General features: G+C 48.3%; 1 protein-coding gene across 3 annotated transcripts in view; it reads left to right on the plus strand.

The window, feature by feature from the left end:
* LOC138360077 (uncharacterized) overlaps window positions 1–22,702 on the plus strand; it is a 44,315-nt gene that overhangs the window by 12,881 nt on the left and 8,732 nt on the right. Inside the window, exons 2-3 of one of the 3 annotated variants that reach the window (XM_069320024.1) lie at window positions 2,910–2,953; window positions 4,602–4,658. The exons of 1 other annotated variant lie outside the window; for it this stretch is intronic. The gene's annotated coding sequence lies outside the window, so the exon portion shown is untranslated. The remainder of the gene's footprint in view (window positions 1–2,909; window positions 2,954–4,601; window positions 4,659–22,702) is intronic. One more of the 3 variants, XM_069320023.1, reaches the window with a different exon arrangement.

Consider the following 22,702-nt stretch of genomic DNA (forward strand, 5'->3'; position numbering starts at 1 on the left):
AGTGATAGCCGAGGCTATATGAACCACTTCCCCGCCGGCACTCGGATGGTAATCTTGGGCATAGCATTTTATCAAATCACCTCATTCTTTGGGGCACACGTGAGGAACACAAATGCAAACAAGCCTGAATGGTCCCCAGGACTATATACAACTGAAAACTCACACCCCAGAAGTGACTCGAACCCATACTCCCACAACTGGTATGTACAGGGACGCCTTAATCCGCTTGACCATCACGACCGGACATAAGGAAGTGATAGCCGAGGCTATATGAACCACTTCCCCGCCGGCACTCGGATGGTAATCTTGGGCATAGCATTTTATCAAATCACCTCATTCTTTGGGGCACACGTGAGGAACACAAATGCAAACAAGCCTGAATGGTCCCCAGGACTATATACAACTGAAAACTCACACCCCAGAAGTGACTCGAACCCATACTCCCACAACTGGTATGTACAGGGACGCCTTAATCCGCTTGACCATCACGACCGGACATAAGGAAGTGATAGCCGAGGCTATATGAACCACTTCCCCGCCGGCACTCGGATGGTAATCTTGGGCATAGCATTTTATCAAATCACCTCATTCTTTGGGGCACACGTGAGGAACACAAATGCAAACAAGCCTGAATGGTCTCCAGGACTATATACAACTGAAAACTCACACCCCAGAAGTGACTCGAACCCATACTCCCACAACTGGTATGTACAGGGACGCCTTAATCATGTCCTTATGTCCGGTCGTGATGGTCAAGCGGATTAAGGCGTCCCTGTACATACCAGTTGTGGGAGTATGGGTTCGAGTCACTTCTGGGGTGTGAGTTTTCAGTTGTATATAGTCCTGGGGACCATTCAGGCTTGTTTGCATTTGTGTTCCTCACGTGTGCCCCAAAGAATGAGGTGATTTGATAAAATGCTATGCCCAAGATTACCATCCGAGTGCCGGCGGGGAAGTGGTTCATATAGCCTCGGCTATCACTTCCTTATGTCCGGTCGTGATGGTCAAGCGGATTAAGGCGTCCCTGTACATACCAGTTGTGGGAGTATGGGTTCGAGTCACTTCTGGGGTGTGAGTTTTCAGTTGTATATAGTCCTGGGGACCATTCAGGCTTGTTTGCATTTGTGTTCCTCACGTGTGCCCCAAAGAATGAGGTGATTTGATAAAATGCTATGCCCAAGATTACCATCCGAGTGCCGGCGGGGAAGTGGTTCATATAGCCTCGGCTATCACTTCCTTATGTCCGGTCGTGATGGTCAAGCGGATTAAGGCGTCCCTGTACATACCAGTTGTGGGAGTATGGGTTCGAGTCACTTCTGGGGTGTGAGTTTTCAGTTGTATATAGTCCTGGGGACCATTCAGGCTTGTTTGCATTTGTGTTCCTCACGTGTGCCCCAAAGAATGAGGTGATTTGATAAAATGCTATGCCCAAGATTACCATCCGAGTGCCGGCGGGGAAGTGGTTCATATAGCCTCGGCTATCACTTCCTTATGTCCGGTCGTGATGGTCAAGCGGATTAAGGCGTCCCTGTACATACCAGTTGTGGGAGTATGGGTTCGAGTCACTTCTGGGGTGTGAGTTTTCAGTTATATATATATATATATACACATCGATAATCTTTTTATATCACAAGTGATTCAACAAGAGGCCTACGAGTGCATATAAACCCCGTATCCTTCCTGAGAGTGGTAATGAACTGTAAACACATGCTGTACATAAAAGTAAAACTCATATCCATTCTGTGAGAGCTAATGGACCCCATACACACACTGTGACTGGTAATGAACTCCATATCCCTTCTGTGGGTGGTAATGGGGTGCACCCCCATCCAGAGGGGGATAGAGCATCCCAAGGCCTTCCTTTGGGTCGTATTAAAACTCATATCCATCCTCTGAGTAATAGTGAACTTCACACACAACCTCTAAGGGGTGCCATACCAATATCCTTCAAGTTTCAATGGATTCCCATGTACCTCCTGTGATTGGCAATGGATCGTCATATATACCTTCTGTGATTGGTAATGGACCCTCATATACCTCCTGTGAGTGGTAATGGACCCCCATATACCTCCTGTGAGTGGCAATAGACGCCCACATACCTCCTGTGAGACTTAATGGACCGCATACCCATCCTGTGTGGTAGTGCATCTCTTATTCTTTTTGTGAGTACAAAAAGAAAGAGTTGAATGGTACAGCAGTCAACTTTGTGATGTGGTGGTTCAGTGATACAGTAGTCAACCATTATGGTGTGGTGGTTCAGTAATACAGTAGTCAAGTATTAAGAGACTGGGCTAGAGGTTAGACAAGACATTGGGCGAGAGACTGGACTAGAGGTTGGACAAGACATTGGGCAGGAGACTGGACTAGAGGTTAGACAAGACATTGGGCGAGAGACTGGACTAGAGGTTGGACAAGACATTGGGCGAGAGACTGGACTAGAGGTTGGACAAGACGTTGGGCGGGAGACTGGACTAGAGGTTGGACAAGACATTGGGAGAGAGACTGGACTAGAGGTTGGGCAAGACATTGGGTGAGAGACTGGACGAGAGGTTGGACAAGACATTGGGCGAAAGACTGGACGAGAGGTCGGACAAGACATTGGAGGAGAGACTGGAATAGAGGTTGTACAAGACATTGGGCGGGAGACTAGACTAGAGGTTGGACAAGACATTGGGCGAGAGACTGGACTAGAGGTTGGACAAGACACTGGGCGAGAGACTGGACTAGAGGTTAGACAAGACATTGGGCGAGAGACTGGACTAGAGGATGGACAAGACATTGGAGGACAGACTGGGTAAGTATGACCAGATGAACTTTGCAAAACAAATTTAAGTTTATAAAATCATCTAAAATTACTTTCAGTTATCCGAGACATTAATGAATATTACATTGTTTTGTTGTTTTATCAGATTGTTGTTGTGGGAACAACCTCACAGCGCACACTCCAACCTGCGTAAGTATACTGTTTGTATGTTGTCCTTGTTAGTGATCCTTGAGTGTCTGGTTGGTACGTTGTCCTTGTTAGTGATCCTTGAGTGGTTGGTACGTTGTCCTTGTTAGTGTTCCTTGAGTGTCTGGTTGGTACGTTTTCCTTGTTAGTGTTCCTTGAGTGTCTGGTTGGTACGTTGTCCTTGCTAGTGTTCCTTGAGTGTCTGGGTGGTACGTTGTCCTTGTTAGTGTTCCTTGAGAGCCTGGTTGGTATGTTGTCCTTGTTAGTGATCCTTGAGTGTCTGGTTGGTACGTTGTCCTTGTTAGTGATCCTTGAGTGGTTGGTACGTTGTCCTTGTTAGTGTTCCTTGAGTGTCTGGTTGGTACGTTGTCCTTGTTAGTGTTCCTTGAATGTCTGGTTGGTACGTTGTCCTTGTTAGTGTTCCTTGAGTGTCTGGTTGGTACGTTGTCCTTGTTAGTGTTACTTGAGTGTCTGGTTGGTACGTTGTCCTTGTTAGTGTTCCTTGAGTGTCTGGTTGGTACGTTGTCCTTGTTAGTGTTCCTTGAGTGTCTGGGTGGTACGTTGTCCTTGTTAGAGTTCCTTGAGTGTCTGGTTGGTATGTTCTCCTTGTTAGTGATCCTTGAGTGTCTGGTTGGTACGTTGTCCTTGTTAGTGATCCTTGAGTGGTTGGTACGTTGTTCTTGTTAGTGTTCCTTGAGTGTCTGGTTGGTACGTTGTCCTTGTTAGTGTTCCTTGAGTGTCTGGTTGGTACGTTGTCCTTGTTAGTGTTCCTTGAGTGTCTGGTTGGTACGTTGTCCTTGTTAGTGATCCTTGAGTGGTTGGTACGTTGTCCTTGTTAGCGTTCCTTGAGTGTCTGGTTGGTACGTTGTCCTTGTTAGTGTTACTTGAGTGTCTGGTTGGTACGTTCTCCTTGTTAGTGTTCCTTGAGTGTCTGGTTGGTACGTTGTCCTTGTTAGCGTTCCTTGAGTGTCTGGTTGGTACGTTGTCCTTGTTAGTGTTCCTTGAGTGTCTGGTTGGTACATTGTCCTTGTTAGTGTTCTTTCAGTGTCTGGTTGATACGTTGTGGTCGTGTACTCATCTAGTTGTACTCACCTAATTGTGCTTGCGAGGGTTGAGCTTTGGCCCTTTGGTCCCGCCTCTCAACCGTCAATCTACTGGTGTACAGATTCCTGGGCTTCTCTACCTCTATCATATCTACATTTGAAACTGTGTATGGAGTCAGCCTCCACCAAATCACTTCCTAGTGCATTCCATTTACTAACTACTCTGACACTGAAAATGTTTTTTCTAATGTCTCAGTGGCTCATCTGGGTACTTAGCTTCCACCTGTGTCCCCTTGTGCGTGTACAACCCATGTTAAATAATCCTTCCTTCTTGTGGGAGATTTTTTCTTCACTATTTAATGTCATATAATATTTGAACAAATAATTTATTCAAAATAAACTTAGAGAAGTGGACTGTAAAAACTTTTTTATATAGTGCAGTGATTCCCTAAACAATTTTTGTTTTGTTTTGGGGGGGGCTAAATTCTTTAATGTTAATCGACGTATTGCGTGAAAATATTGAATACATTTAAATAATAATATTATAGATAAATCAGGGTTAAAGAGTTAGTAGACTACACTACAACTGATTAGTTATAAACTTTCAGCTTAGCTGGACTGAAGATTTCCTCCTAGTCCAGCAGTAACACGAGAGCAGTCATCAGGTGAGTTATGCAGTAAATATTGACTCCGGGTCACTGCGTACTGTTCTCAGCCCTGAACTCCAACGTGTTGGAACCGAAAGAACTCTCTCTCTCACGTCGCCAACGTAAACTGGGTTTTGTTATTAATTGTGCCTCATAACACGGTTGAAATTTCAATGTTACTAGCTCACAACAAAGAAATATAAATATTATACAACCGGGATACGTCCTTAAAGAATGCAACAGCTTCATATGTGGTAATTCGTTCAATGTCCCGACTCTGCTGCACTATTTGCCCCTCCGAATGAGTCAATTCTGCGGCTATAAGCACAAATATGGCGCTTATTTGGAGAGCATGGCGATGCGTCAGCTTATCTCGCCAGCTGCTCGGCCACAACTGCGTGACGCGGAGCGCCCCCCCACCCCCCTACCTTTCATCAGCTGATAGTCACGGCACACATTTTTGGTGGAAATTTACCAATGAAAGGGGGTAAATGCTGATTTATATGCGAATTTATTCTTCTTGATTTCTATGAACATTAATTAAAGTCTATCTAAGATAATCAAACGCAAATCAGAGTAGATTGATGACGGAGTTTCCATCATGTGCTAGGCAAAGGAATAGTCACCGCGTGGTGACTATTCAGCCACAGTGGCTGAAAGTCAGCCACCACAGGGTGTCTACTTTCAGTCACCATGTGGTGACTGACGCAATCGTCCCTATCATGTTCAGGAATTTTTGTTAGTATGGTTTGTTAGATTAGTATCTTGGGTACCTGGTATATGGTGATCATGTCTTTCCGAGCTCTTCTATCTTCCAGCGACGTGAGATGCAGTTCTCTCAGCCTTTCCTGGTAACTCCTTTCCTGGTAACTCATGCCTCTTAGTTCTGGGACTAGCCTAGTGGCATACCGCTGAACTTTTTCTAGCTTCGTCTTGTACTTGACATGGTTCGGGCTCCATGCTGGGGCCGCATAATCCAGGATTGGTCTTACATACGTGGTATACAAGGTTCTGAAAGATTCTTTACACAGATTTCTGAAGGAAGTTCTGATGTTAGCCAGCCTCGCAAACGCCGCCGATGTTATTCTTTTGATGTGGGCTTCAGGAGACAAGTTTGGTGTGATATCAACACCTAGATCTTTCTCTCTGTCCGTTTTGTGAAGGACTTCATCTCCCATTCAGTATCCAGTGTCTGGCCTCCTATTTCCTCCGCCAAGTTTCATTACGTTACATTTACTTGGGTTGAACTTTAGTAGCCATTTGTTGGACCATTCCTTCAGTTTGTTTAGGTCATCTTGTAGCCTCATACTATTTTTCTCAGTCTACATCCTCCTCATAATTTTTTTCATCAGCAGCATACATTGAGAGGAACAGGTCCATTCCCTCTGAGAGATCATTTATGTGAGGGAATGAAAATTCCCTCAGCTAGTTTTTCTAGTTTGTTAGATTAGGCTAGAGTCGCTCTAGGAACTCTAGACAAGAAGTTTTCAAACTACATGCCCTTGTGTGGTGTTGGATGAAAGCTTATGCTAAGGACCATCGTTTAAGACTAGCCAGGAGTCTGTGACTGCTCTGTAGAGAGAGTTACAGAATTTATCATGTTTTCTATGAAATGGGATTTGAGAGTGAGTGAGGTGTAGCTGGGTACTTCACTCGCCAACGGTTTTAGAGGAGGGGGGACAGGGGTGAACGTCGCCTTCCCCACCCACCGGCTCCCCCGACCGAGGGAGCCGGTCGGCCGAGCGGACAGCACGCTGGACTTGTGATCCTATCGTCCCGGGTTCGATCCCGGGCGCCGGAGAGAAACAATAGGCAGAGTTTCTTTCACCCTGTGCCCCTGTTACCTAGCAGTAAAATAGGAACCTGGGTGTAAGTCAGCTGTCACGGACTGCTTCCTTGGGGTGAAGGCCTGGTCAAAGACTGGGCCGCGGGGACACTAAAGGCCCGAAATCTTCTCTACATTTCAAGATAACCCTGTGAGGTGTGACGTCACACTCCTTGGCCTCCCCCTTCTTGTGACATCATGGGACGCCTCATGGTGAGGGCGTCTGTGATTCGACTAGGCACCTCAGCCTCGTGGGGGTGTTTAGGCGCGAAACGCGGTGATTGGAAGCGGCACAATATGCTGTGCCGGCTTTGTGCTGATTGGTCAAGAAAAGGTGGGAGGGGATGGGCATTTGGAGTTTCTCTGGCCCGCCAAAAAAATCTTCAGTCTAAGGGCGGTGAGCAGAGAACAAAGTGTCCCCAGGTGGGGGTGGCGTGTATACCACCCCCACCACCATTAATCGCCGTGTCATCCTTATTACTCATCGCACACAATATTCCTGCCATCGTGGATCGTGTCGGGGACCCAATTTGCATGAATTGAGGCCAAGGAGTAAGGAAGGAACTGTGTAATAACTAGAGACAGTGTTTACCCAAGAGGCACTTGGCAAGCCTCGTGGTACTCACCTAATTGTACTCACCTAATTGTGCTTGCGGGGGTTGAGCTTTGGCTCTTTGGTCCCGCCTCTCAACTGTCAATCAACTGGTGTACAGATTCCTGAGCCTACTGGGCTCTATCATACCTACATTTGAAACTGTGTATGGAGTCAGCCTCCACCACATCACTTCCTAGTGCATTCCATTTATTAACTACTCTGACACTGAAAAAAATTCTTTCTAACGTCTCTGTGGCTCATCTGGGTACTAAGTTTCCACCTGTGTCCCCTTGTTCGTGTCCCACCCGTGCTGAAGAGTTTGTCTTTGTCCACCCTCTCAATTCCCCTGAGAATTTTGTAGGTGGTTATCATGTCTCCCCTTACTCTTCTGTTTTCCAGGGATGTGAGGTTCAGTTCGTGGTGTATCAGATGCTTTGCTCACATCTGAGGGTTATCAGTTATCCTGTCTATGTTGCCGGACAATTGGTGGAATAGGGCAGGGCCTCCCCGTGTAATTGTGGTGAGATTACAGGCCCCTGTTGGACTTTGAAATTCCACCTTGCCGTGTCTGCCATGTGCGCGGCGCACCGCTCTTTGGCAAGAAACTGTGGAGCCACGTGATGGCCACACCCTGGCCGCCCTCCTGTGGGCCACCCTGGCCACCCCGGGCGCCAGCTCATCCTGCGTGAGGCGCTGTGATGCCCCACGCTACTCCGTGGCCACCCCTCAGGGCCACCCCCTTGGGCCACGCTTGGCCACATGTCCTGGACACCATACGGCCACACCTAGTCGACGCACGTGGGAGCGAGCAAGGTGTTCTTCAGCAAGGAGGTTGTGACCGGGGAAATGAATGTAATGAGAGTGGTAATCGTGAGTACAAGTTATTGTATGTTACAGTGTCTCAGGACTGTTGTTAATTCCGGTAACAACTGTGTTGTCCCATAGCGCCTGCCAGGCGAGGGAAGCAGCTGAGAGACAAATGTCTGTACTGACGTCCAGGTGACTGTTTGTGATGTACCTGAAGGTGTATGTTATACACAGAACCAAACATGTAGATGTATATAGATATATTTTTGTGTGTAGACTGACTCGAGTATGTAACCGGTCAGTGTAGAGATTTACCATGTAAGTGATCATTGTTCTGTCGATTCTTATATATCGTTCAGATCAAGATTAATGCCATGTTGCCACATGTTAATTATCATTGCAGAGGTAAGTAAGTAAGTAATTATCAAAAGAAGGCACCAAACCGGGAAGGCTATGTAGCACCATCAAGTACGCAAAATAATCAGAGGGAGCTAAATATCACCAAGGATGCCAATACGAGAACAAAAACGCATAAGGCGAACGATATCAAAAGTATCCGAGTCACCAAGAATTCTATCGAGGGACAGGTGACCGCGAGGGGCGGTCGGAAAGCAAGACACACGCTCGTCCTGGAATTCAGGACATTCAAGAAGGACATGCACGACCGTAAGAGGGACAATGCAACTAGGACAATAAGGAGCAGGGCGGCGCTCCATCAAGTGACCATGGGTTAAGCGAGTATGGCCAATACGCAACCTCGCCAGAGCTGTTTCCCACCGCCGGTTACGGTGGAAGGAGGACGGCCACGAGGAAACACAACATTTAAGAGTACGTAGCTTGTTACCAGTAACAGACAACCAAGAAGCCTGCCAACGGGTAAGGACTGAGGAATGGAACACCGGGTAAAAGTCGGAATACGGAATGCCTTTGCGAGAGATGGGACAAGAGCGGACAGCTTCCTTGGCAGCAGCATCCGCACGCTCATTTAAAGACACACCAATATGGCTGGGAACCCAACAAAACTCAACCGACTTAAATTTACTGTGAACGAGAAACAGCCAATGCTGGATCTCGACAACTACTGGATGAACCGGATTAAAGGACCCGAGAGCCATGAGGGCACTACGAGAGTCAACAACAACCACAAAGGAAGACTGACAACGAGAAAGCAGGAGACGAAGAGCATAGAGAATAGCATAAAGTTCCGCTGTAAAGATGCTAGTCTCCGGAGGCAAGCGACACATATAAGTGCGATCAGGAAAAACAACAGAGTAGCCAACACCGTCCGCTGACTTAGACCCATCGGTGAAGACAGAAACGGAGCGGGAGTGAGAAGAAAAGTGCTCGAGGAAAAGGCGTTTTAGAACCGTAGGAGGCGTAAAAGCTTTAGTGATACGGGTCAAGGATGTACAAAACCGCGGAAGAGGGACCCTCCACAGGGGCAAAGAAGGAACAACACGAGGAGAAACATCAGAAATACGAACGGAAAGAGAATCCTGCAGGCGAGATAACCGGACAGAAAGAGGGAGGTGGTGAAGAGGAACAGGAACCGCAGGAGGGGTAAAAGTTAAAGCACGACAGAGGCGAGAGGAAGGAAGTTGCAAGGACCGCGCAAGATAGCGAAGACAGTAGCGATCACGGCGGTCCTTGAGAGACAGGAAGCCAGTGTCAACATACAAGCTAAGGATGGGAGTCGAACGAAAGGCACCAGAACTGAGGCGCAACCCAGTATGGTGCAAAGCATCAAGACGGCGAAGAGTAGAAGGAGAAGCAGACGAGTAAGCAGGGCAACCATAATCGAGCTTAGACAGGACGAGAGAGGAATGTAAAGCAACGAGAGTGCGCCTATCTGCCCCCCAAGAAGTATGGGACAAGACCCGAAGGAGGGTAAGGGCCTTAGAGCACTCAACACGGAGGTAAGAGATATGGGGAGACCAAGACAAACGAGTGTCAAGGAATAACCCCAAAAGCTTCGCGGAATCTTTGTATTCAAAGGGATGACCATAAAGTGACAAAGAGGGACGAAGAACAACCCGTTTCCGCGTAAATGTCATGGCACAAGTCTTAGAAGTAGAGAACTTGAAGCCATGACCTGTGGCCCAAGACGACACGGCATCAATGGCAAGTTGAAGCCGGCGTTGAAGGAGAGGCGAATCATCACCCTGACAACAAAGGGTAAGATCATCGACATAGAGAGCGGAGAAGACACCAGAAGGAAGAGAGGAAAGAAGACCATTGAGGGCAACCAGAAAAAGAGTAGTGCTCAGAACACTACCCTGGGGCACACCTTCGTATTGCTGAAAAGAGGGAGAGAGAACGGTACCAAGGCGCACCCGAAAGGAACGACGAGAGAGGAAGCTGCGGAGAAAGAGAGGGAGATGACCACGAAGGCCAAAAGAATGAAGTTGAGATAGGATATGATAACGCCAAGTGGTGTCGTAAGCCTTTTCTAGGTCAAAAAGGACGGCAACAACGGAGGTCTTCGCAGCAAAAGCAGTACAAATATAGACCTCCAAGTTCACCAGGACATCTGTCGTGCTGCGGCACTTGCGGAAACCAAATTGAGAAGGGGAGAGGAGGTGATGGTGTTCCAGGAACCACATCTGACGAACGTTAACCATACGTTCAAAGAGTTTGCAGACACAACTTGTGAGAGCAATAGGGCGAAAGTCCTTAGGGGAAGTACCCAGAGACCCCGGTTTGCGAACAGGGAGGACAACGGCATCGAGCCAGTCCTCAGGGACTGACGACGACTCCCAGATCCGATTATACAGACTCAGTAAATACTGAGACGTGCTCGGAGGGAGATGGCGAAGCATCTCATAATGAATACCATCGGAGCCCGCCGCCGTAGAACCGCAGAGGGCCAGGGCAGAACGAAGTTCAGAGAGAGAGAAGGGATCATTATAGGGAAGCTGAAGATGAGTGCAGAAATCTAAAGGACGAGACTCAAGGACAGGTTTACGAAGAAGGAAAGATTGGGGAAGATGAAGACCAGAGCTAACAGAAGAAAAGTGGGAACCCAGTTCGGAAGCGACCTGCAACGGGTCCGCCACAAGAGTATCATGGAGGTGAAGGACCGGTGAAACATCGGGAACGAACTTACCCGCTATCTTGCGGATACGCTTCCAGATCTGGGCCAGAGGGGTTTCAGACGTAATTGTTGAGACATAAGATGCCCAACATTCACGTTTAGCCGTACGGATGGCCCTACGGGCCACCGCACTCGCTTTCCGAAAGAAAAGAAAAGAATCGGTCGTCTGCCTACGGCGGTGCCTCTTCCAGGCTGCACGCTTACAGCGGACAGCCCGAGCACAGTCCGCATTCCACCAGGGAACGCACTTCCGTGGACCCCGAGAGGAAGAGCGAGGAATAGAGCGGAGGGCAGCGTTGAAGACAGTGTCATGAAAAAGGAGGAGAGCGCGAGAGAGGGGCAGAAGGGAGAGGTCAGAGAGAGTAGCACTGAGGGAAAATAGGGTCCAGTCCGCCTTAGCAAACTGCCACCTAGGGAAAGAGAGGGAAGGGCGAAAAGAGAAAAAGGAAACAAGGATGGGGAAATGATCACTTCCATGGAGGTCATCAAGAACCTGCCACGTGAAATCTAAGTAAAGAGAAGAAGAGCAGAGAGAAAGATCAAGACAAGAAAGGGTGCGAGTCCGAGAGTCCAAATGAGTGGGCTCACCAGAATTCAGAAGAGACAGGGAAGAAGAGAGGAGAAACGGCTCAAGGAGGCGACCCCGGGTATTCGTCAGAACGTCACCCCAAAGAGAATGACGACAATTGAAGTCACCCAGCAGGAGCACAGGCTCCGGCAAGGAGTCTAGGAGGTGTTTCAAATCAGGAAGAGAGAGCGGGACACTCGGGGGGAGATAAATGGAACAAACTGTGTACCATTTCCCCACAAAGATACGAGCAGCAGAACAATGGAGAGGCGAAGGAAAAAGTAAAGGAACAAAGGGAACATCAGCCCGAATCAAGAGAGCAGAAGAATTAGAAGCCCCAGCAATGGCTGGGGGGGGTAGAGAAAGGAATAGCCACGAAAACGACCAGGACGAGCACCAAGCATTGGCTCCTGGAGACAGACACAAAGGGGCGAGAACCGCGAAATCAGAAGTTGGAGTTCGAGGAAATTGGCGTAATAACCTCGAACGTTCCATTGAAGAATGGACAACGACGAGAAGAGAAAGGACAAAAACAGAGAACAAGGAAGAAACAAAGGCGAAAGAGCAACAGAGCACGTTAAAGAATATCAGGGTCGGGATCAGGGTCAGCAAAGTCAGGGTTAGGGGGCATGGGTAAACTGAGCAAAGACGGAGGGAAGGAAACGGGAGAACAGATCAGAGGCGGGCGGGCAGGGTCCGGAGGAGGAGGAGGAGGAAGAGGAGGAGACAACGGAGAGGAGCAGTCAAGGACAGCAGCAGGAAGAGGGGGAGTAGAAAGAGGAGAGCGCACCCCAGCAAGAGCAGCAACCGAAAGGGAAGCAGGGACCAAAGAAACCTCCATAGCAGGAACAGGGGGCGCAAGCACTGAAACGGGAGGGGAAGGAGCAACAGAGCCAGAAGGAGGAGCTGAGGAAGAAAGCGAAGCCTTCTTACCGCCGGGGAAGAGGAAGGAGAGGAGCCAGGCTTACGCTTCTGACTTAAAGAGACCGGTGTCCCAGCAACTACGTACCGGGCAACGGATTCCAGTGTCTCAACAGGAGAAGCCGAACGAGAGCACACACGACGGCCGTTAGGAGAGCGATGGACATCCGCCCGCACCGACAGGCGGTGGGGAGAGCCGATAGATGGAGGAAGAGGATGGGAAGGAGGATCGGAGGGGGACGAGGAAGAAGACACAGAAGACACGACAGACCGGGTAGAAGGAAGGGGAACCCCAGACAGAGGACCAGGAGGAGGATCCTTCGGGAGAGAACCCAAAGGGATAGAGGAGGGGGCAGTGGGCGCATCAGGGTCCAAGGCCCGGAAACGGTTGTGAGTCTGAGGAAGGCGGGAAGGACGAGGAGAGGAAGAGCGCAACATGCGAGCATAAGAGATATTAGCATAAGGCGGGAGCCGGCGAACCTGGCGCCTCGCCTCAGGAAAAGATAAACGCTCCCGGTGCTTCAAGTTGAGGACGGCTGCTTCGAGCTTGTAATGGACACACGCACGGGAGAAGGTAGGATGGGCCTCACCGCAGTTGAGGCAACGAGCCTGGGGAGAAGCGCACTCCGACTTAGAGTGACCTTCGCCACCACACAAAGGACAGAGAGAGACAGTCCCGGAGCAGCGGAGGGCACCATGCCCAAACCTCCAGCACTTTTTGCAGAGCCGAGGAGAAGGAATGTACTCCTGGACAGAGCACCTGGCACCAGCAAGAATGACAGAGGGTGGAAGGGTCCTACCATCAAAGGTAATCTTCACAACCCGGAGGGGTTGACGGCGACTACCACGAGGGGGACGAGTAAACGTGTCCACCTGGAGAATAGAATGACCCTGGGCAGCGAGGATATGTCGAATATCGTCGTGGCAGTCGCGCAGGTCCCGAACACCGGTCGCAACATGGGGCGGGAGCAAAATAGTGCCAACACTGGCATTCAACTGAGCGTTCTTCGAGACCCGAACGGGGGTCTCGCCAAGGCAGGATAAGGCAGCCAAGCGGGAAGCAGCATCCTGAGAAGGAGCAGCAACGACACGTGTACCGAGACGAGTGGGGTTGAAAGTAATGGAGGCATCCACGGAATCAATGAGATATCGATGGAGGGAGAAATCGTCAGGAGGCGCAGAATCAAGAGGGAGGAGATCAAAATATTTGGCCCACGAAGCGGGACCAAACAAGGCTTGATAGGTAGCAGAACTGGAAGGAATCGAGCGAGGGCGGCCGTGACGAGGACGGCGGAGAGAACCCCCAGAGAGAGAGGGGTTAAAAGGCGCAGTAGTTACAACTAGAGAAGGAGCCGCGCCAGGGGACGAGGTAGTCACCACTGGGGGCTTGGGGCTCGACCCAACCACAGAAGAGGGAGGGGAGCCAGAGGAAGGAGTCAGAGAGGCCAAAGGAGGAGCAAGGTCGGGGCCCAATGCAGCGGAGGCTACAGAGCCCGGTCTTCCAATACGGACCGACTCGGGGGCTTGGTCGCCCACCCCACGAGCCAGAGAAGGTAAACCAGAAGAAGCCGAAACAGGGGTTATCATCTTGACGAAAAGAAGAATTCACTCACGAATGTGCCCCCACACCCACCATGGAGCCACAATTAGAGGCAGGACACCCAACAAGAAGCTATCGCCGATCTTGTCGGGGCCTCCTAGGGGTGCGTCGTGAGTATACGCCCCACAAACGCCACCTTAAGAAACCGACAGTCCGTCAAGATCGGGTTCAGTGACGAAGTGGGGATTGACAATAAAAGGTTCCCCTCGCTCTCGACGTTGGGTACTGCAGTTCTACGGGTGCAAGAGTATGCCTCCTCAAGCACCCGGGCGTCAAAATAGAAGAAGTCCAAGGGAAGAACCAGAACGAGCAAAAGGTCGGCAGGAAACGGCAAGCAGATAGGAGAAGAGGGGGGAGAAAAACGAAACAGAAGGAAAAGGAAAAGATACCCAGCAGAATTGGAGAGGACGGCAGCAGGAGCACAAGGCTAGAAAAGGACAGAGGACTGTCCCAAGGAGCATCACACTCCGGCAGCCGCCCACTAAGCCCCCACACGGCGACAACGAGCTGAGCGGGGAGGGGGCATTGCAGAGGTAGGCAGGCCAGTGTAGTAGGGTTGTCAGGGGACACCCTGAGGTCTGTATAATTATGGATAATTTTATGTGGTTGTGATGCATGATGGGTAAGCTATTTGAATTATGTTCATTGATAAGTGAATACCATTTCCATGTATTTCATTTGCATGTGTATTGATTACGGTGTTGTGTGGTGAGTCAGTAAATGTGATTGCCTAATGATGTCATTAGCATGTGGGGTATGCTGACGGCATCATTATTTTTTTTTTTTTTTTTTTTTTTTTTTTTTTACATGCAGAGCATGCAAATTAAATACAATAAAAATACAGAATACATAAAGGAAAACAATAGACCACCGGCCAGAAGGGCCGACAGCATAGCACAACAAAACAGCATAGCACAACAAAACACATACACAAAAAAACATGAAAAATACAGCATACATCAAAGCACAAAACAGAATACAATGGCAATCCAGCAATCACAGTACAAAACAACACCTCCAGAAAAACAAAGCATACAACAAGAGGCATAGCAGGAAACAGAACAGTGCAAACACAAGACTGTCCAAACACGTACAACAGGTAAAGCAACATAAAATCAATACATTATTCAAAAAAACACACACCAAGCCATCCGCCCCGTAAACAAAAGGCGAGGCCAAAATAAACAATTACAATAAACACGCACACCTGAAAACAAATCAGGCATAAACACAACAACTAGCCTGAAGGACCAAGAATGCAACAACAAAGTACATCAAGAAACAAACAAATCAATACTCAACCATACAAAGTCACTAAACACCGGCCTGAAGGGCCGACATCAAAAACACAAGAAAACAAAAGAAAAATACAACAAAACATCACAACACCACACCAAACACACAGCAAGCACACAGACTACGAAAAGATCTCATACTTGTCCGGCCACTCTTCTGCCGGGAAGCGAATACAGTACGCCTTCCAAAGTAACATAATGTCCTCCGAAACATGGTCACTATGGAGCGTACGAGGATCGGGCAATAATTCTGGCACACCTACAAAAAAACATTTAGCCTGACGAATCCAGATGGTAGAAGGGCACCACGGATCAGGACGCACACGGTCAACAATGTCAAAATTCAACGGATGGTCAGCATCATTCGCCACTCCGGAGGCCAAGATGAGAGGGAGAGGCACCTTCCCATGAGGCCGGGCAATGGGCAGCACACTGGGAGCCTCCTCGGCTGCCTCACAGGGCCCCTCGTCAACCACTGAACGTGGTACCTGCTGGGACCCCCCATGCTTGGCATCCTTTTTCAGCACCAGCTTGATGCCTCGGCTCGCACCAAGATCCACACCATCCACGCCTGTAGGAGCAACCACCTCCCACTGCGTAGAACCTTCTGTAGGAGAAAGAACAGGAGGTAAATTTGACGCACAAACATCGTCAACAGCCGACACATGGACATCAGCCACCACCAGCGTCGTAGAGCACGAGGCACCCGGAATCGCCACACCATCTCCCGAAGCTCCACCCACGTCGTAGTCCTCCATATCAGCCCAAGCAGTAGAAGAGCGCCTAGAACGCTTGGGCACTGGCCGCACATCCTCATAGCGGGAGGCGGATCCAGAACCACGGCCCTCACGAACCGGGCGAACCAACGCCCGTCGCAGTACTGCAGCAGCCTCAACCACATGGGTAACCGGGCCGCACACAACAGGATGCTCCGCAGCCCCCCCAACACCCAGCACAGCCGGAACACCTGGCGAGGGTGCAGGACCAGGCGCAGCAGAAGGAGTCGAGGAAGACGCAGACGCACTCGGCTGAGGGACAACAAGCACCGGGGGCATGTCGGGTGACGCAGGAGGGGCCGCATCAGCAGCGACTGGGACCTGCTCCACTTCATCCCTGGAATCCACGCCCTGAGGGAGCGGCGGGAAATCCTCCTCCCGGAATAAGTTAACGGGTGCAGCAGGGGTCTCAGAGCACCCGGCAGCCTGATGCCCTAACTGGCCACACCGGAAACAAGTACGGGGCTGCCGGGCATAATACACCCGAACGTAGTAGCCCAGCAGCCGGACAGAAGATGGGATATCCGACCGCAGGCGCATACCTAATGTACGGACGTTCGTCTGCTTCCCAGCATACTTCCCCGAGGACAGCTTGTTCACCCGCACACTGATGACTACACCATACCTCCCGAAGAAGCGCCGGAGAAGGTCTTCAGGGAACTCCAGAGGCGCACCGTGCACACTGACATATGTCAGGGCAGCACTTCGGTCCGAGATCGTAACGGAGCCGGCGCCATCCGGCAACTGCAATGAACGCCCATCGTTCCGCCGGAGGAAGTCCCGATACTCCTCCTCCCTCACGAACTTGACAATCACCCGGTGGGCCGTAACAAGCTCAACGCCATACACAGCTTCCACTGGGACACGAAGCATGTCGCACATAACTAACTCAATGGCTGGATAACCAGCCTTACACATGAATTCCAGGCCCACGGAATTTACCCGCAACACAGGAGGAATGGCCAGGCCCCCCATGTCAAAACGGCCACGTCAGCACGCAGCCAGGCAGGCAACAACACTGGACAGGGAGGGTAAGAGACCCCCACACCCCCTGCCGGCGAAAACTGCAACCTCCCCAAACTGCCGGAGTGTTCAGACGACACGTCTTCACCCTACGGCTGCTCAGGTGGAACTCCCATGTGGGGTATGCTGACGGCATCATTATGTTGTAGGTTTGGGCAGTGTTGTTACCAGGTATACGTTATATTACTGCCCTAGGAGCTGTGTTGTTGATGAAAGGTGGTCCCTTTGATTATTCAGGGGAATTCACAGTACTTAATGAGAGCAAGCAATAGATTGGTTAATTTGCCTAATTATGAGAATTAGTGCCAGCTGTCTGCGTAGCGATGGTGTTTTATATTAACGTAAATTTTTTGCTGAAGTAGTAGTGATTGCGCACAGTAGTCCCCTTGCAACTGTTGCAAGATTAGCAGGGGCAGTAATGTAGGTATACTTTTCTTGTTGCCAAACCGTGTGTCATTACTGTGTGGGTACAGTAATTATCGTGTTGCAGTAGCTGCAACCATATGTGGGCTGTGCATTTATTGTTGCCATGCCTCGTAGCCTGGTGGATAGCGCGCAGGACTCGTAATTCTGTGGCGCGGGTTCGATTCCTGCACGAGGCTGAAACAAATGGGCAAAGTTACTTTCACCCTGAATGCCCCTGTTACCTAGCAGTAAATAGGTAGCTGGGAGTTAGTCAGCTGTCACGGGCTGCTTTCTGGGGGTGGAAACCTGGTCGAGGACCGGGCCGCGGGGACACTGAAAAAGCCCCGAAATCACCTCAAGATGCCACTGTAAGTGTGACCTATGTAACCTGGGGTTACTTTGTGCTCTTTAAGTTGTGTTAATGACTTAAGTTGTGTTGATGACTTAAGGATTCAGTGAGTTAATTAAGGGGAATTAACTTTATAAGAGGTTGCACATTACTTAATGAGTGAGAGAGCTGTTAAGGGAAACAGTGTTGAGCTTGTTGAGATAAGTTTCCAGTGCAATTAATTGTCCGTGTGACAACTAATTGACCACTCTAGCTAATTATGTAATTAGCATTCTCATTATGAATTCACATAGTGGGGAGGAACTGTCAGAATCTGTCAGTATTTGTGTTAACGTTATTTGCTTGAGACTAATTACCTCTCTGGGATATAGCAATTAGTGGCTCATGATAATTATTGGAGTAATTAACGTCAAAAATCTTGATGACTCGGTAAAGCGAGGTCATGGAGCTAGCATAACTCGTTATATTAAGCATATCCTGTCTGGTGACAGTGAATTAAGATGCACTCATGTTAATTAGTGGAGTAATTAACGTCAAAGGTCCGTGAATTCACAGTGTTTGATGAGTCATCAAACTCATCTTACGTCTTAGTGCGGAGTGAGACGTATTTATGTATAGGTAATTATCGGTCCTGGTGACAGTTAATTAATTGCTTGGGGTTAATTAGGGTAATTAACACTCATTAAAGTAAATTTTGACATAGACTGTTGAGAAGCTACCAAGATAGTGGTAGGCTTAGTTAACGTAACTCGATTGGGATTTAATTAGTTGTCCGTTTGACATTAATTAGGAATTACTCACTGAATACTTGAAAGGAGTCAAGTGTGATGTAATGTAAGAGACTTTGAGTTATTGTTAACAAGTTGACTTGTGTTAAGAGAGACAAGTGTTAATGATTAACGTAGAGTATCACCATGTTGTTGTCAAAGAGAGACAAGTGTTTGTGATTAACGTATAGTACTTTGTTTCTAACTGCTGTGGACAGTCAATTAACGTAATTAATCACATAATCAATTTTGTAATTGATTAAGGCAATCTCTTTTGTTTATCGTCTGGTGATGAGAGTAAAGTAACTTGGGGATTACTGGAGAAGTGTCTCAGAATCCCACCTTGCCTGGCTTTGTTTACTGTTTACAGTGCAACTTCTTGCAGGGAGTTGCAAAGAGTGTTCACATTAGGTTGTGATAGGGGGAGTCAGTGTTGGACTACCTGCCTAGTTACTTGGGTATCTCGCCTGAAAGGGTGGAGGACTTGTAAGATTGTGATTAAAGTATCTGGTCACCTTGAAGCCGTGGCAATATTGATTGCAAGCTTGTGTCATCAGTGGGCATCATTGTTCAGTTAGTTCATTTAGTCAGCACGAAGTGTCAGCAAGATGGAGACTGCTGTCCTTTCTCGAGGGGCTGTTGAATAGCTGTGTTGCAAGTGCCACTTGATAGACAATAACGTAACGAATCACTCACTGTGGTGTAAACTAGGCTTGTGAATTATTTGTTTGCAATATTGCGTCGTCAGTGGGCACACCTGTGTTCAGGTTAGTTCAGTATGCAGCTGCACAGCAAAGGACCGAAGTCGTTGCTATTTAACTTTTGTTATTGTGCCACTTGATGGACATTAACGTAACGTAAACTCGATGTTGTAGTAGTTTAGTCTCTTGTTGTTAATAAATTCTTTTGATATAGAAAACGGTCTTTGATGTCAACTCTTCAACCATTCTTTTCCACCCATGTTTTACTTTATACGATTGTTGCAATGTGATCTTTTTTTTAAATGACGGCTGTTCTTGGGAAATTCGAATTGTAATTCATAGCACCACATCAAATATAATTATTTGATTGTGAGAACCTGTCGGTTACCCTTTATTGGTTTTAACCTCCTGTTTAACTCGGAGGAACCAGCGGCCTATCTTGAGGTAACAGGAGCATAGGGTGAAAGAAACTTTGCTCATTGTTTCTCGCCGGCACCAGGGATCGAACCCGGGACCACAGGATCACGCGTCCAGTGTTCTGTCCGTTCAGCCACCGGCTTCCTATGGCCTATAGCCTATGTGGACAGGTTTTCACCCAAGTGGTGGAAGCCTGGCGGTTTGCTCCCGCTTTTCATTTTTCTATTGGTCTCATGCTTAGAGTAGAAATATCTGCAGTGTGCAGTTCTTTATGCTTGAGGTCCACCTCCTAAGGGAGGTAGGCGCAGAAAAAAATCTCACAATTTACATATATCAGGAAAGGGAATTTACATATATATAAGTCCAAGAACTGATCCCTGAGGGACTCCACTGGTGATTCCACGCCACTCCGATACCTCACCCTACACAGTGACTGGCTGTCTTCTGTTGCTTAGGTACTCCCTTATCCAGTGGAGTACCTTCCCTTTCACTCTTGCCTGCATCTCCAGTTTGTGCACTAGTCTCGTATGTGGTACTGTGTTATAGGCTTTCTGGAAATAAAAAAAATGTGCAGTCTGCCCAGCCCACTCTTTGTTGCCCGATTTTAGTTGCTTGGTAATTTAATTCAATCAATCCCGTGAGGCACGATCGGCCATCCCTGAACCCATGCTGATGTTGTGATACAAAGTTCTTCCGCTCAGATGATCCACTAGCTTCTTTCGCACAAACTTCTCCATCACCTTGCATGGTATGGTAGTGACACAGCCTGTAGCTCAGTACCTCCTGTCTATCCCCCTTCTTGATTATCGGGACTACATTAGCCGTCTTCCAAATTTTTGGCAGTTCACCAAGAAAGAAAAGTGATTTGTTATACACCTTGGAGATTGGCAAGCACAGTGCTTCTTCTCCTTCCTTCAGTATCCAAGGTGAGATTCCATCCGGGCCCATAGCCTTTTTTACTTCCAACTCTAGCAGATGCTTCCTCACCTCCCCACTGGTAATCAGAAACTCATCTAGTGGTGTTTGGTTAGATATTCCCTCTCTTATCTCTGGGACTTCCCCTTGCTCTACTGTGACGACACATTGGAATTTCTTATTGAATTCCTCGCACACTTCCTTGTCGTTTATAGTGAATTTCTCTACCCCCTATCCCCGGTTTCATTACCTGTTCCTTCACTTTTCTTTTTCTCCCTGATGTGGCTTTGCAACAGTTTAGGTTGAGTCTTTGCCATGATTGCTATGTCATTTCCATATTGATTTTCTGCCCCTCTTCTCACCCTGAAGTATTTATTCCTGGCGCTCCGGTATCTTTCCTTGCTTACAAGTGTCCTATTATTTTTATAGTTTTTTCACGCCCTTGTACTTAGTTGCTTTGCTAGCTTACACTTCTGATTAAAACATGGCATTCTCGTCTGCATTTCATTTCTTTCCTTTTGGACTGTGACGAACTTATCTGCTACCTCCTTACATTTCTGTTTAATGTAGTCAATCATGTCTTGGGCCGTCTTTCCTTTGAGCTCTGTTTCCCAAGTTATATTTGCTGGAAATTTTCCTATCTCCTCATAGTTTCTCTTTCGGAATGCCATCCTTTTCTTTTCTGTGGCCTTCCTTGGGTACTTTAACCCTCCTTCGACCAGATACTCAAAGATCAGTAGACTGTGATCGCTCATTCCCACGGGTGTTTCGAAACCGATTTTCCTTATGTCAGACTCATTCAGAGTGAAGACTAGGTTGAGTCTCGCTGGTTCATCGTTGCCTCTCATTCTTCTGGGTCCCTTGACATGCTGACTTAAAAAGTTTCTTGTCGCCACTTCCTACAGTTTAGCTCTCCATCTTTCCTCACCCCCATGTGGTTGCTTGTTTTCCCAGTATATCCTTCCTTGATTGAAGTCCGCCATGAGGAGCAAATGGGATCTATTTTTACAGGCAGCAGTGGCTGTTCCCTCAGTTATAGTGTTGACTGCCATGTTGTTTCTATCATACTCTTGCCTGGGTCTTCTGTCGTTTGGTGGAGGGCTATATATCACTGCCATTACTACTATTGGTCCTCCCATCTTCATGGTGCCTGTAATGTAGTCTCTGAACCGTGTGTGTTACCACTTGAGTGTTTGGTTGGTATTTTGTTCCTGTGTGCGAGCCTCTTGAGGGTCTGGTTCGTACTTTGTTCTCGTGTGTGAGTCCTTGAGTGTCTGGTCGACACTTTATCCTTGTGGGTGACACCTTGAGTGTCTGGATGGCACTTTGGCCTTGTCAGAGTTCCCATGAATGTCTTGTTGGTGGAATTTTAACCCTTTGTGTGACCCCCTTGAGTGTCTGGTTGGCACTTTGACCTAGTTAGAGTTCCCATGAATTTCTTATTGGTGAGACTTTGTCCCTTTGTGTAACCTCTCGAGTGCCTCGTTGGTAATTTAACCCTGTGAGTGCCAGGTAGTTAGTTAGGTCCCGTGAGTATCTTGATACTTTGCTCCTGTGAGTACCTTGATACTTTGCTCCTGTGAGTACCTTGATACTTTGCTTCCGATAGTCGATAGTGCCTTGTTGAGAAATTACCCCAATGAGCGCCAGGTTTGTATTTTGCCACTATGAGCGCCTGATTTGTATTATGTACGCATGAATGCCTGGTTTCGTTCTTGTTTCCAGTGAGTGATTGGTGAGTACTTTGCCCCCCTGTGAGTGCCTGGCTGGTACTTCGTCTCCGTGAGTGCCTGGCTGGTACTTTGTCCGCGTGAATGCCTGTTTGGTATTCTTCCCCTTGAGTGCAAGGTTGATGCCATGCGTACCGTGATAATCTGGTTGATACTTCGTTCCCTCGAGAACCTGGTTGATACTCTTCCCCTGTGTACCTGGTTGATACTCTGCACCCGTGAGTACCTGGTTACTACTTTGCCCCAGTGGGTACCTCTTTGATACTTTGCCCCC

This window comes from Procambarus clarkii, unplaced genomic scaffold (genome assembly GCF_040958095.1).
Source record: "Procambarus clarkii isolate CNS0578487 unplaced genomic scaffold, FALCON_Pclarkii_2.0 HiC_scaffold_95, whole genome shotgun sequence".
NCBI classification, from domain to species: Eukaryota; Metazoa; Arthropoda; class Malacostraca; order Decapoda; family Cambaridae; genus Procambarus; species Procambarus clarkii.